This window comes from Diabrotica virgifera, chromosome 5 (assembly GCF_917563875.1).
Source record: "Diabrotica virgifera virgifera chromosome 5, PGI_DIABVI_V3a".
Lineage (NCBI taxonomy): Eukaryota > Metazoa > Arthropoda > Insecta > Coleoptera > Chrysomelidae > Diabrotica > Diabrotica virgifera.
In genome coordinates, this window is record NC_065447.1 from 47,891,072 (window position 1) to 47,903,182 (window position 12,111).

General features: G+C 29.9%; 1 protein-coding gene across 2 annotated transcripts in view; it reads right to left on the reverse strand.

Moving 5' to 3' along the window:
* LOC114328719 (uncharacterized) overlaps positions 1–11,833 on the reverse strand; it is a 144,471-nt gene extending 132,638 nt beyond the window's left edge. The window contains exon 1 of one of the 2 annotated variants that reach the window (XM_050651437.1): positions 11,675–11,833. The gene's annotated coding sequence lies outside the window, so the exon portion shown is untranslated. The remainder of the gene's footprint in view (positions 1–11,674) is intronic. The other variant, XM_028277662.2, reaches the window with a different exon arrangement.
* Between the last annotated feature and the right edge of the window lie 278 nt (positions 11,834–12,111).

The window sequence follows — 12,111 nt, forward strand, 5'->3', positions numbered from 1 at the left end:
TTTCTCTTACCACTGAGCCACAGGGAGGGAAAGAATTTATTTAAATGTGTTAAATTACGTAAAAATATTACCGAGTATTATATGAAATAAATGAAGACGAAATATTATAAGCTGAATGATGAATTAATTATTACAAATGGAAAAGAGCAATCTTAACTTAGAACTTCAACGGGAAATTTAGTATATCAGAAATATGAATATCTCTAGAGAAAGTTAGAATGTCCATGAAAATCACTTTAGGAAAAGCTTAAGAACAGAGGGAATAATATGTAATGGATACTCTTCATACTGTTCGAAAATCAAATATTACAAGCGAAAGATATCCCTAAAAACGTGAGACTTAAAGAAAAGAATTAGGAAAATACCCTCACTCTCCGAATTCATTTTTTTGTTTTTTTTTAATTTCTATGTGATTAAAATATACGCCTCGGGCCAGTTTCATCCCTCCACCCCTCCTTCCACCACCAAAAATTCTGTTTTCGTTTTAATTTTTTTTTGAGGCGAATGCAATCAATTTAATAATTTCAAAAAATGCACACTTTCACAAAACACGACAAGGGCGGCCCGTCGGGGTAGGCAAGGTAGGCGCCGCCTACCCTCTTCAAATGTAGTACAATAATATAAATTATTAATATAAATTACTTGTTTCAAAATTGTAATTTAAAAGGGTACCCACCGTTAAGATAGGCAAAATGCCCTCACTCTCAGAATTCAATTTTTTTTAATTTTTTTACGTTCTGTGCAATTAAAAAATGAGATAACGCGGATTTTTAGCTCGCCACCCCCCTTACCTCTCCCCCCACAGCCAAAAACGTAGATTTTTAGATTTAATTTTTTTTGGTTGGGTTGCAATTAATTTAAAAATGTCAAAAAATTCACACGTGTAGCTGAGGCTTTTATAAAACATGTTCATTTTTTATGGACCCTTAGGTCGAGTGTACATAACCTCAAATTTTTTTTAACTATTTTAAAACCTATAAATTTTTTTTTTTTGGAGGGGGCTGCAGGTCCAATTTTTTTCGAATTTGGTGTACTTTATCAACAGCTATCTCTCTGATTTTTTTCAGATTTTTTTGTCAGGTGCGCCATCTTGAAAAATCCTGAAAACTATTTTTTAGGGGGTTTTTAGGGATTTTCTCCATTTTGTATACCACAACATAGATCAACTCAAGGTTTGGTTAATAGATTATGTATAATTTGGAATAAAGGAGTATTTAAAGATTATCAAAAATTGTCAAAACACCTTTAAACCCCCCAAAACCATGTTTTTTAAGTTATGTAAGGGTTTTTGCGGGCTTAACGATATATTTGAGATCGATACAGCCTGAATACTTTTTTTTTTCATTTTTTTACGTTATATGTCATTAAAAAATAAGACTAATCGCATTTTTAGCCCACCACCCCCTCCCCCTACCCCTACAAAAACGTCAATTTTTCTATTTTTTTTTTGTTTAAAGTTGCAATTAACTTAAAAATTTAATGGGGCTTCTACAAAACATATCTATTTTTTATAGATCCGTGTAGGCCGAGTGTACAATACATATAACCTCAAAATTCCTTTTTTATTTTTTTAAAACGTATTTTTGACTTCCAATCGATATTTTTTTAAAACGTCCAATGAATATTGTACATATGTACATCTCTCTCTCACGGAGGTCCGCTTCAATACATGCTTAGCGCTCATTTTTAATTATTAAAAATAATAGTTAGTAATAAAATAATGACAAAAATTTCTTTAGGCTATTGCAGGAGGGGCTTTAAACTTTGAGTTGGTCACTTTATGACTTTCATAATAATAATTTTTAATCGAGTTATTAAGCCTTGAAAATGGCCATTTTCGCGTTTTTCAAATTTGAAATTGCATGTAACTCCACAACAGTCAATTTTATAGAAAGATCACAAGATACCTTTTTTGCTCTGCTTGATCCAGAGAATCTAAAACAAATTTGTCCGAAGTGAAAAAATTGATTTTTTTAATTCGTTTAAAAAAATGTTTCAATAATTTTCCGACCGCGGTACTGCCTGGCACCTTGTGCATTTGTTATAAGGACCTGTTTTTGAGTAAGTTTGTGAAAAAAAAATTATTCGGAATAATTTACCTAACGGGACAAGTATACAGCGTGGAATATTTGCATTATGAGCCAAACGTAGATGGTTTGTAAAATACACAAAACACAAAAAAAAATTAGCAGCCGTCGCCAAAAAAAGTTATACGTACCTATTAAAAAACAAAAAAAAAATGAGGTTATAATAATATGTACACTCGACCTTCAGGTCCATAAAAATAGATGTTCTGTAAAAGCCTTAGCCGTGCGTGTGAATTTTTTGTAATTTATAATTTCATAATTACTAACTATTCTAAATGGGAAATAAGCCACAATTTAACTAAAAAATGATTTTATTAACGTTTCGACGTCCACCACGGACGTCGTTGTCAAAATACAAAATATTAATAAATTAAATAAAAATGTTGCTTGAAACTTCTAATAATTTAATGTAATCTGACTTATTTAAATAGATCGTCCCAAACCATTTTTTCAGTGCGTCACAGATTATCGAATTCTCTCTATCGCATTAGAGATGGAAAATAAAATCTTTTTTAGTTAAGTTGTGGCTTATTTCCGATTTAGAATAGTTAATTACAAAAATGCCACAAAGAAATAGCTTCAGAACAACATTTATAATTTAATTGCAAACCAACTTAAAAAAAAATAAAATCGAAAAATTGACAGTTTTGGCTTTGGGGGAGGGGGAATAGGGGAAGTGGGCTAAAATTGCGGTGAATCCTAATTTTTTAAAATCATATAGGACGTAAAAAAATAAAAAAAAATATTCAGGCTGTATCGACCTCAAAAAATATAATTAGACCCTCAAAAATCATTACAAAACTTTAAACAAAGTTTAAAGTTTTTGGGGGGTTTAAAAGTGTTTCACCCAATTTTTAAATATCCTAATATACTCAGATATTTCAAATTATACATCATCTATTAACAAAACCTTGATTTGATCTATGTTGCAGTCTATAAAATGGGGAAAATCCCCAAAACCCCCTAAAAAAACAGTTTTCCGGATTTTTCAAGATGGCGCACCTGACGGAAAAATCTGAAAAAAATCAGAGAGATAGCTTTTGATAAAATACACAAAATGAAGAAAAAATTGGACCTGCAGCCCCCTCCAAAAAAAAGTTATAGGTTTTAAAAAAGTTAAAAAAAAATTTGAGGTTATGTACACTCGACCAAAGGGTCCATAAAAAATGGACATGTTTTGTAAAAGCCTCAGCTACACGTATGAATTTTTTGAAATTTTTAAATCAATTGCAACCCAACTAAAAAAAATTAAATCTTAAAATCTACGTTTTTGGCTGTGGGGGGAGGGGTAAGGGGGGTGGCGAGCTAAAAATCCGCGTTATCTCATTTTTTAATTGCACAGAACGTAAAAAAAATTAAAAAAATTGAATTCTGAGAGTGAGGGCATTTTGCCTATCTTAACGGGGGGTACCCTTTTGACACAATACCTACAATAAAATAGCAAAAATTATCCAAATTATTTTTAAAAATATCCAAAAAATTTTCTCCGTAGTTATAATAATTGTACGCTCCTTGTAGTATCAGTAGTACTGTATAAGATTCTATATTCTTCCTTGGTCAGGCACTTGAAAACGTAGCCTGAAATAGAACGACGCCAACACCGAATTGACGTGCGATCTCTCTCTGTTTACGCGAGCAGGCCTGCTGCAGGTCTGCTGGTAGCGACCGTATTCTACGATTTTGAAAGAGCTAATAGGCACAGAGTCTTATAGCCGGACCTACAAAATTTTATCAGTTGCTTCTCTTGTGTCTTGTGAAACTGTTTTAAATAATTGTTTTTTGATTTTGGCTGTTATTAGTAGGTTAAGTATTGAATAAAACTAGGTAGGACAATTTAAATTTGTTTATGAAAACTGAATAATAAACAGGTAAATTTGAGATCGGTCTATTAAAGGGCATTTTAATTTTATATTAATTTAGTAATAATTAACTAACGACAAATAAATCTGTGAATAGTTATTTGTCAGTCGTCCATTATATTTTTATTGTGTTTCAATACAATTTGGATAATTTAAAGTTAAACTGACGAATTGTGTTATTAGATTATATAGATAATTAAAAATTTAAAGCGAGGTTAATTGTTAACTTCGAATTTATTCGAAGAGTAAATTATTATTTGATACATAAATAAAATAAGTAATATTTGACGTTGTTGAAACGTAGGTGTGTTAGTTTTATTGGTGGAAAAACTTTAGTCATCGAATATGAATATTTTAGACGATGTAATATGCAGTTTGATCGAGACGCCTTTTTCAAGGCGCCAAAATCAAGAAAGATCAGAAATTATTTCAATGGGCCGGCCTTTACCAAATTTAACAATTTTATCCACAGATAAGACAAAAGACAATCGACCATTTTCGAGATCGTTTAAAACAATATGGTATGAAAATCATAAATGGATAAGCGGAAGTTATTTTAAAAATTCACTTTTCTGTTGGCCTTGTCTGTTGCTCTCAAATTTGAAGCAAAATGTTTGGGTGAGTAAGGGATATTCAGATTTGAAAAATTTATCAGCTAGTGTAAAAAAACATGAATCTTCGAAAGAACATTTAAACAATTGCTTAGGTTTAAAACGTTTATAAAAAAATAAACAAACTATTGACAGTGCTTTAGCTGGACAAATTTCTCTATCTAATAAGATATATAATGAAGAAGTTGAAAAAGATTGAAGAAGTTGAAGAAATTGATGTTACAATTCTGTTAGTAAAACAAGAACTTGCATTTCGCGGTCGTGATGAGAGCCATAATTCTTCAAACATGGGTAATTTTAAAGAAATTTTTAATTTAGTAGTTAAACGCGATCAGGAAATCCAGGATCATGTTAAAAAATAGAAGGGGTGTTCACAGATTTGTCAAAAACAATACAAAATGATTTAATAGATTGCCTTGTCGATTACGTAAAAAATGAAATTTCGACAGAAATTAATGAAAGTCAATTTTTTTCTATACTAGCGGACGATACTACTGATATAACCGAAAAATCACAGTGTACTTTAACAATCCGTTTTGTTAACAAAGTTGGTCAGGTAACAGAAGGATTTTTAGGGTTTTTTTATGTTAGCGAGAATAGATTTGCAGACGCTCTATATAGTTTAATTTCACACGTGCTTGAGCCATATGATTACAAAAATAAACTAATTGCTCAATTTTACGATGGTGCAAGTGTAATGGCTGGCTCTTTAAACGGATTACAATCAAAAATTAAAGTAGATGCTCCAAAAGCAATTTTTACACATTGTTGCGCTCATAGATTACATTTAGTATTGCAAGACGGCTCAAAATGTATTACAAATTGTAGGATATTTTTTGTCGCCTACCCGAAGTATATGTGTAGCCTACCCGCATACTGAGGTCACGAGCCGCCGCTGAAACACGACTATTTTTTATAGAAGGTTGGATATACATAATCTCAGATTTTTTTTCCAAAAAAGCATATAAATTTTTTATGGGGCTGGAAATCTAATCTTTATTTTTTTGTATATTTTATCAAAAAATAAATTTTTCTTTTTTTGCAGATTTTTCCGTACCTAATGTGCGCCATTTTCAAAAACCCGAAAACTGGCTTTTATGTTAATTTGGGAATTTTCCCTATTTTATAGACTCCAAAATAGATAAAATTAATGTCTTTTTCAAGAAATCAAGTGAGTCCTTCATGATATTTAAAAATGCGAGAAACACGTCTAACACCTCAAAAAATGTGGGTTTTTTGTGATTTTTTTTTATAGGTTTGAAAGTGTTTAACCCAATTTTTGAATGGGCTGAAGGATTCATTATATTATACATAATCTATAAAAAAAATCTTGATGTTATCTATTTTAAAGTCTATAAAATGGGAAAAGACCAGTAAAAAACCAGTTTTTTTTTATTTCGACACACCTTACGGAAAAATGTTAAAATAATTAGAAATACAGGCTTTCATAAAATAGACAAAATTAAAAAAAATAGACATGCAGCAATCTCCAAAAAAAGTTAAACGCTTTTTTGCGGATCTTTAAAAAATAGACATGTTTTTAAAAGTATTAACTATGCGTGTGATTTAAAAAAAAATTCACGTTTTAGATGGTGAGGGAAGGGGGAAGGGGTGGAGGGTTAAATAGCCCGTATTTTTGAATCACATAGTAGGTAAGTAAAAAAATGAAATAAATTGATCTCTGGGAGTAAGGACGTTCTGCCTATATCTATCTTAACGGTGTTGTACTACACCCTTTCAACTGTTTCATTCATAGCGAAACCGTTTTGGCAGGTCCAATGTCGATTTTATCTCAATCACTCCTGTAAACAGGTTTTCTAATAAAATAATGAATTTAATAAAAAATTGTTTTGTTATTTCCAACATCAACGCCATAAAATAAAATTTAACACGTTTCTAAATTACTCCTAATTGAAATACCCATCAGAGTGTGACACGTCCAAAAATAAACAATACAGATTTCGTGTTTAATAAAAAATATTGTATCATAATGCGGTGACATTGAATGAAAACCGCAAGTAAATAAAATTGTTGCTGTTCAAGAAATTATTGTTAAGATTCCGAATTATCTTTAACTAAACATGTTCTCAGAAAATAGTAAAAGTGTGGTATCTCGGCTTCATAGAAAAACACATTAATACATAGTGACGTGAATATTTTATGCAAAATAGATATTAAATAAATACCATTGGAATTTTAAAGGTTCATTAAATATTGTTTATTCGAATTACCGTTAAAGGTTATACGCTCTGAGCTTCGCTGGTGTCGCTCCTAGCGGACTACTAATTCAACTTTCACCGGTAATTTTTAAATTTATTATTTAATTGTTATCGCTTAATATTTACAACGCAAAAAAGTAATTAAATTGTAATTGATTTTTTTAAGATTATACTAATCATTTTGACGTTCTATTGATAAAATATGAATTTCTTACTTCGAATACTTTCACAATTATCGTGTAGATGGCGCTAAGATTAATAGATTAATTTATAATTACATATTACGAAACATTAAAAAGACTTAAATTCAGTATTTAAAACGTAAGTATATTTAAGGTAAAAATATATACCACAGCTTTGACCAACTAATATTTTTTATAATTAATGTTTTTAATTTTAATTTTAAATTAATTACTTTGACATTTATGTCAAATTTCCGGTACACGTTTACAGACTTGCCACTACTGGCGCTCGCGAATTTGAAAATATCTGCTCTACGTACGAGCTCACAGCGTATAATATAAAGAATAGGCTATACAGGGTGAGTCATGAGGAACTGTACATACTCCTACCTCGTATAGAGGCTCCTATGGGAAATAACAAATGACCATTAAAAAGTGTGTGCTCACATTGTTTAATAATATACAGGGCGAGTTTCGCATTTTGACATTAATTTTTATTCGTCATAATTTTTGAACGGTCAGATCGATGTGTCTTATTTTGGCCAAGCGTTACACTATTACCACCTAAACAACTGATTTATTCAAACTAGAAAAAAATCAGGCCCGGCTTTAAAAAATTAGTTCGTTTGGGTCTTAGAAAAAATTTCACCCTTTATACGCTTTTTGAAAACTCTAATATGAATTTTACAAATTAGACAAATAGGCAATTAAAATACCATATGATTTTTTAATAAAAAATTAAGTATTCGTGTGGGGAAAAAATAAATATGCCATTTTAATTGCCTATTTGTCTTACTTGTAAAATTTATATTAGAGTTTTTAAAAAACGTATACAGGGTGAAATTTTTTCTAAGACACAAACGAACTAATTTTTTAAATCCGGGCCTGATTTTTTCTAGTTTGAATAAATCAGTTGATTGGGTGGTAACATAAATTAAATATTTGTTCAAAAAAAATTCATTTCTGTAATAAAAGTTAATTTTTTTAAATCTATGGTTACCAACCTTTTAATTATTCATAGTCAAATTTGATTTTTTTATAAAACATTAAGTAGTCGTGTGGGGACAAAAATAAATATGACATTTTAATTACCTATTTGTCTAATTTGTAAAATTTATATTAGAATTTTCAAAAAGCGTATACAGGGTGGAATTTTTTCTAAGATCAAAACGAAATTATTTTTTAAATCCGGGCCTGATTTTTTTTAGTTTGAATAAATCAGTTGATTGGGTGGTAACATAAATTAAATATTTGTTAAAAAAAATTAATTTTGGTTATAAAAGTTAATTTTGTTAAATCCATGGTTCACTTTACCAAACTTTTAATTCATGGTCAAATTTGATTTTTTTTTATAAAAAATTAAGTAATTGTGTGCGGAAAAAAATGAATATGCCATTTTAATTGCCTATTTGTCTAATTTATAAAATTCATATTAATGTTTTCAAAAAGCGTATACAGGGTGAAATTTTTTCTAAGACCCAAACGAGCTAATTTTTTTAAAGCCGGACCTGATTTTTTCTAGTTTGAATAAATAAAGTTGATTAGGTGCTAATAGTGCAACGATTGACCAAAATAAGAGACACATCGATCTGACCGTTCAAAAATTATGACGAATAAAAATTTCTGTCAAAATGCGAAACTCGCCCTGTATATTATTAAACAATGGGAGCAGACACTTTTTAATGGTCACCTGTTATTCCCCATAGGGGCCTCTATACGAGGTAGGAGTATGTACAGTTCCTCATGACTCACCCTGTATAAAAAACTGCGTAATTCTGCAAATATTTTTAACATAGGTAATAAAAATGTGATGATAATATAATTTTATCGTCTAAAGTACGCCTTTATGTATTAAACAAAACGTGTTTTATTCCCTCTCCGAAAATATAACAGACGGATCGGAAATCCATTTGATTATTCTCGGTGTGTTAAACGGAGAATAATCAACCAGGTATAATAGGTAAGTTAAGCATATCCCGACCATATTCTGAGATGCCGTCGTCTTGACGAGCTGAGCGATTTGGACGGTTCACAACACCATCCCCTACGTGAGATGAGCGTAGATCCCTACATGTCTTACCCCTGGCGAATTGAGCGAGATTTCCTCTCCTTATATATCCACTTCTCGTTAATAAATAAATGCTATTCCTAATTTAATCGATCATCGGTTAGTAGGTATGATTTATTCATGTATCAAATATCGTCACATCGACCCTAGATTTACGAAAGTCCTATATGTAGATTGTAAATATTATATTTTCTATGTTTTGGTTTTAAAATAAATGACTTAAAAAACGAATCCTCTCTTCGACTGTATTTGTTACCCCAGATCATCACAAAGATAGTAAAATAAAAAAAATACACCCGAGTTTATATTACTGATATGTCACATAGATTGGTATTAATTAGATAATAAATTATAAAGTAAAATGACAAGCAAGTACCGATATTTATATTTTATCGCTACGAATAGTTCCATATAAAGACCATTCATATCTTCTTCCATAAAAACTGCTATCAAGCATTTCTAAATCAAGTATAATGGACTGTTGTTTGTTAAAATGTGGAAATATTTTTAAATCGATAATTTTTTTACCATCCCATTTATTTACAATTTGTAATAATGATTACAAATTGTAAATTGGAATTTATATGAATAAAAGGCAGATATCGAGCACCTCGATTAATTAAATCTTGCCTAAGTATACTTTCGCTAACTTAGCATCATCAGGGCCATTTGTCAAATCAGGAAGATATCCCAGCAAAATGCAACAATTATTGTTTGACAAAAAAGACATTTTCAAATTGGCAACTAACATATAACATTAAAAGTTTATCTAATGCCATCCCCTCTTTGTGAACACACACACACACACATATAACATAAAACACACGCTGTGTACGAAGAACAAACAGATTAAAAAATAAATTAAATTATGCCGGGTACTATACATCTTGGCAAGTCGAAAAATGTAAGAACCATGAAAATTAATTCAAGTAATTTAATTAATTTAATTAATTTAATTAATTTAATTAATTTAGTTAATGTAATTAATTTAATTAATTTAATTAATTTACTTAATTTAATTAATTTAAATAATGTAATTAATTAATTTAATTAATTTAATTAATTTAATTAATTTAATTAATTTGATTAATTTGATTAATTTAATTAATTTAATTAATTTAATTAATTTAATTAATTTAATTAATTTAATTAATTTAATTAATTTAATTAATTTAATTAATTTAATTAATTTAATTAATTTAATTACTTTAATTAATTTAATTAATTTAATTAATTTAATTTAATTAATTTAATTAATTTAATTAATGTACTTAATTTAATTAATGTACTTAATTTAATTAATTTAATTCATTTAATTATTTTAATTCATTTAATTAACTAAATCAATTAAATCAATTAAATTAATTAAATTAGTTTAATTAATTTAAATAATTTAATTAATTTAATTATTTTAATTGATTTAATTAATTTAATTAAACCGGAAATGCAAACGAAAGAAATAAAAAGAAGAAGAAAGTTAGCATGGGCAGCATTCGGCAAACTGAACCATATACTCAGAAATCAACAAATTCAGCTACATCTTAGATCCAAAGTTTTTGATGCATGCATTATTCCGATATTAACATATGGGGCACAAACATGGACAATCACAAAAAAGAATATGAACATACTTAGAGTCACTCAACACGCGATGGACATAGCAATGCTTGGCATATCACTTAAGGACAGGAAAACAAACACATGGATAAAACAGAAAACCAAAGTCACCGATGTGGTACAAAAATCACTAAAATTTAAATGCGAATACGCTGGACATTTATGTAGCTAGGAGCAATCTTAACAAATGGCACAGAACAATTCTAACCTGGAGATCATACGAACACAAAAGACCCAGAGGCAGATCTCCTATGAGATGGACAGATGATCTGAAACGAACTGCTGGGAAAAAGTAGCGTACAACAAAAAACAATGGAAAAGGAGACTTGAAGAGGCTTATGTTCAGATGTGGACGTGAATGGCTAGACGAAGAAGAAAAAGAAGAATTAATTTAATTGATTTAGTTAACTTTATGCTCTCATTACTCTTCATCTTCTTCTTTTTCATGTACCATGTCCTTTCAGAAGGTTGGTTGCCATCATAGCTATCTTAATTTTATTCACTGACACCCTAAATAGCATGCTTTGATCAATACCATACCAATCTCACAAGTTCTTTACCATGAGGTTCTTCTTCGTCCTGGACTGCGTTTGTCTGCTGATTTTCTTTGCATATTATTTTGCAGCAACCTACATTTGGGACCTCTCATTACATGTCCGAAATACTCCAGCTTTCTCTGCTTGATGCTTTTTATAATTGCTCATCTTCATCGCTTTATCATATCTCTCTCTTGATTCGCTTTTGATTGGAGCCGGTTTTTTTTTATTTTTTAAACCTAGAATTTTCTAGTCTAGGTTTGACTCAAAGAGAAATATCAGTTTTATCATTGAATCTACCTGATTAGTTTTAGACTTTAAAGAATAACTTTGTACATAGATACAATACTATTAAAATTATTGTTATTTTTCCCTGCATTATTAAATAATTTTGAATCGAAGCCAAAAATTGGGAGTTTAAATTACACACAGATGTATGCATTTAAGATTTATATAAAGATCATTTTTTTGCCGTAAAATATAAATTTAACTTACCCTAACGTCAAACCTAATGATATAAAAAAAATAACACCGACACACTCATAACCACACAAACCACTGAAACTGAATGTAATATTTTAGTCACCAAGTCAAGCGTATACGGAACTACATGCTACGAGTAGAAATACACATTCAGTCAGAACAGCATCACCTCAGACGAATCTCACAACAAAGTAATAAAAACAAGACAGGAGAGAAGGGCATGGGCATGGGCATGCAGGTTGCGCTTCCTCTTCTACAGGTAAAAATCAACGACACCGCAAATCATGTGGGGATGCTGGGAGACAATTATTATTATCAAAGACGAGACGACGAGACCTCACTGGCAGACAAAATGTACAAAAATCAGAATAACAGGGTCGGTGTGGCTTTTTTTGTTCGAATATGAACATGAACATAGTTATCATATTTTATATAACATTAGCCAGTAC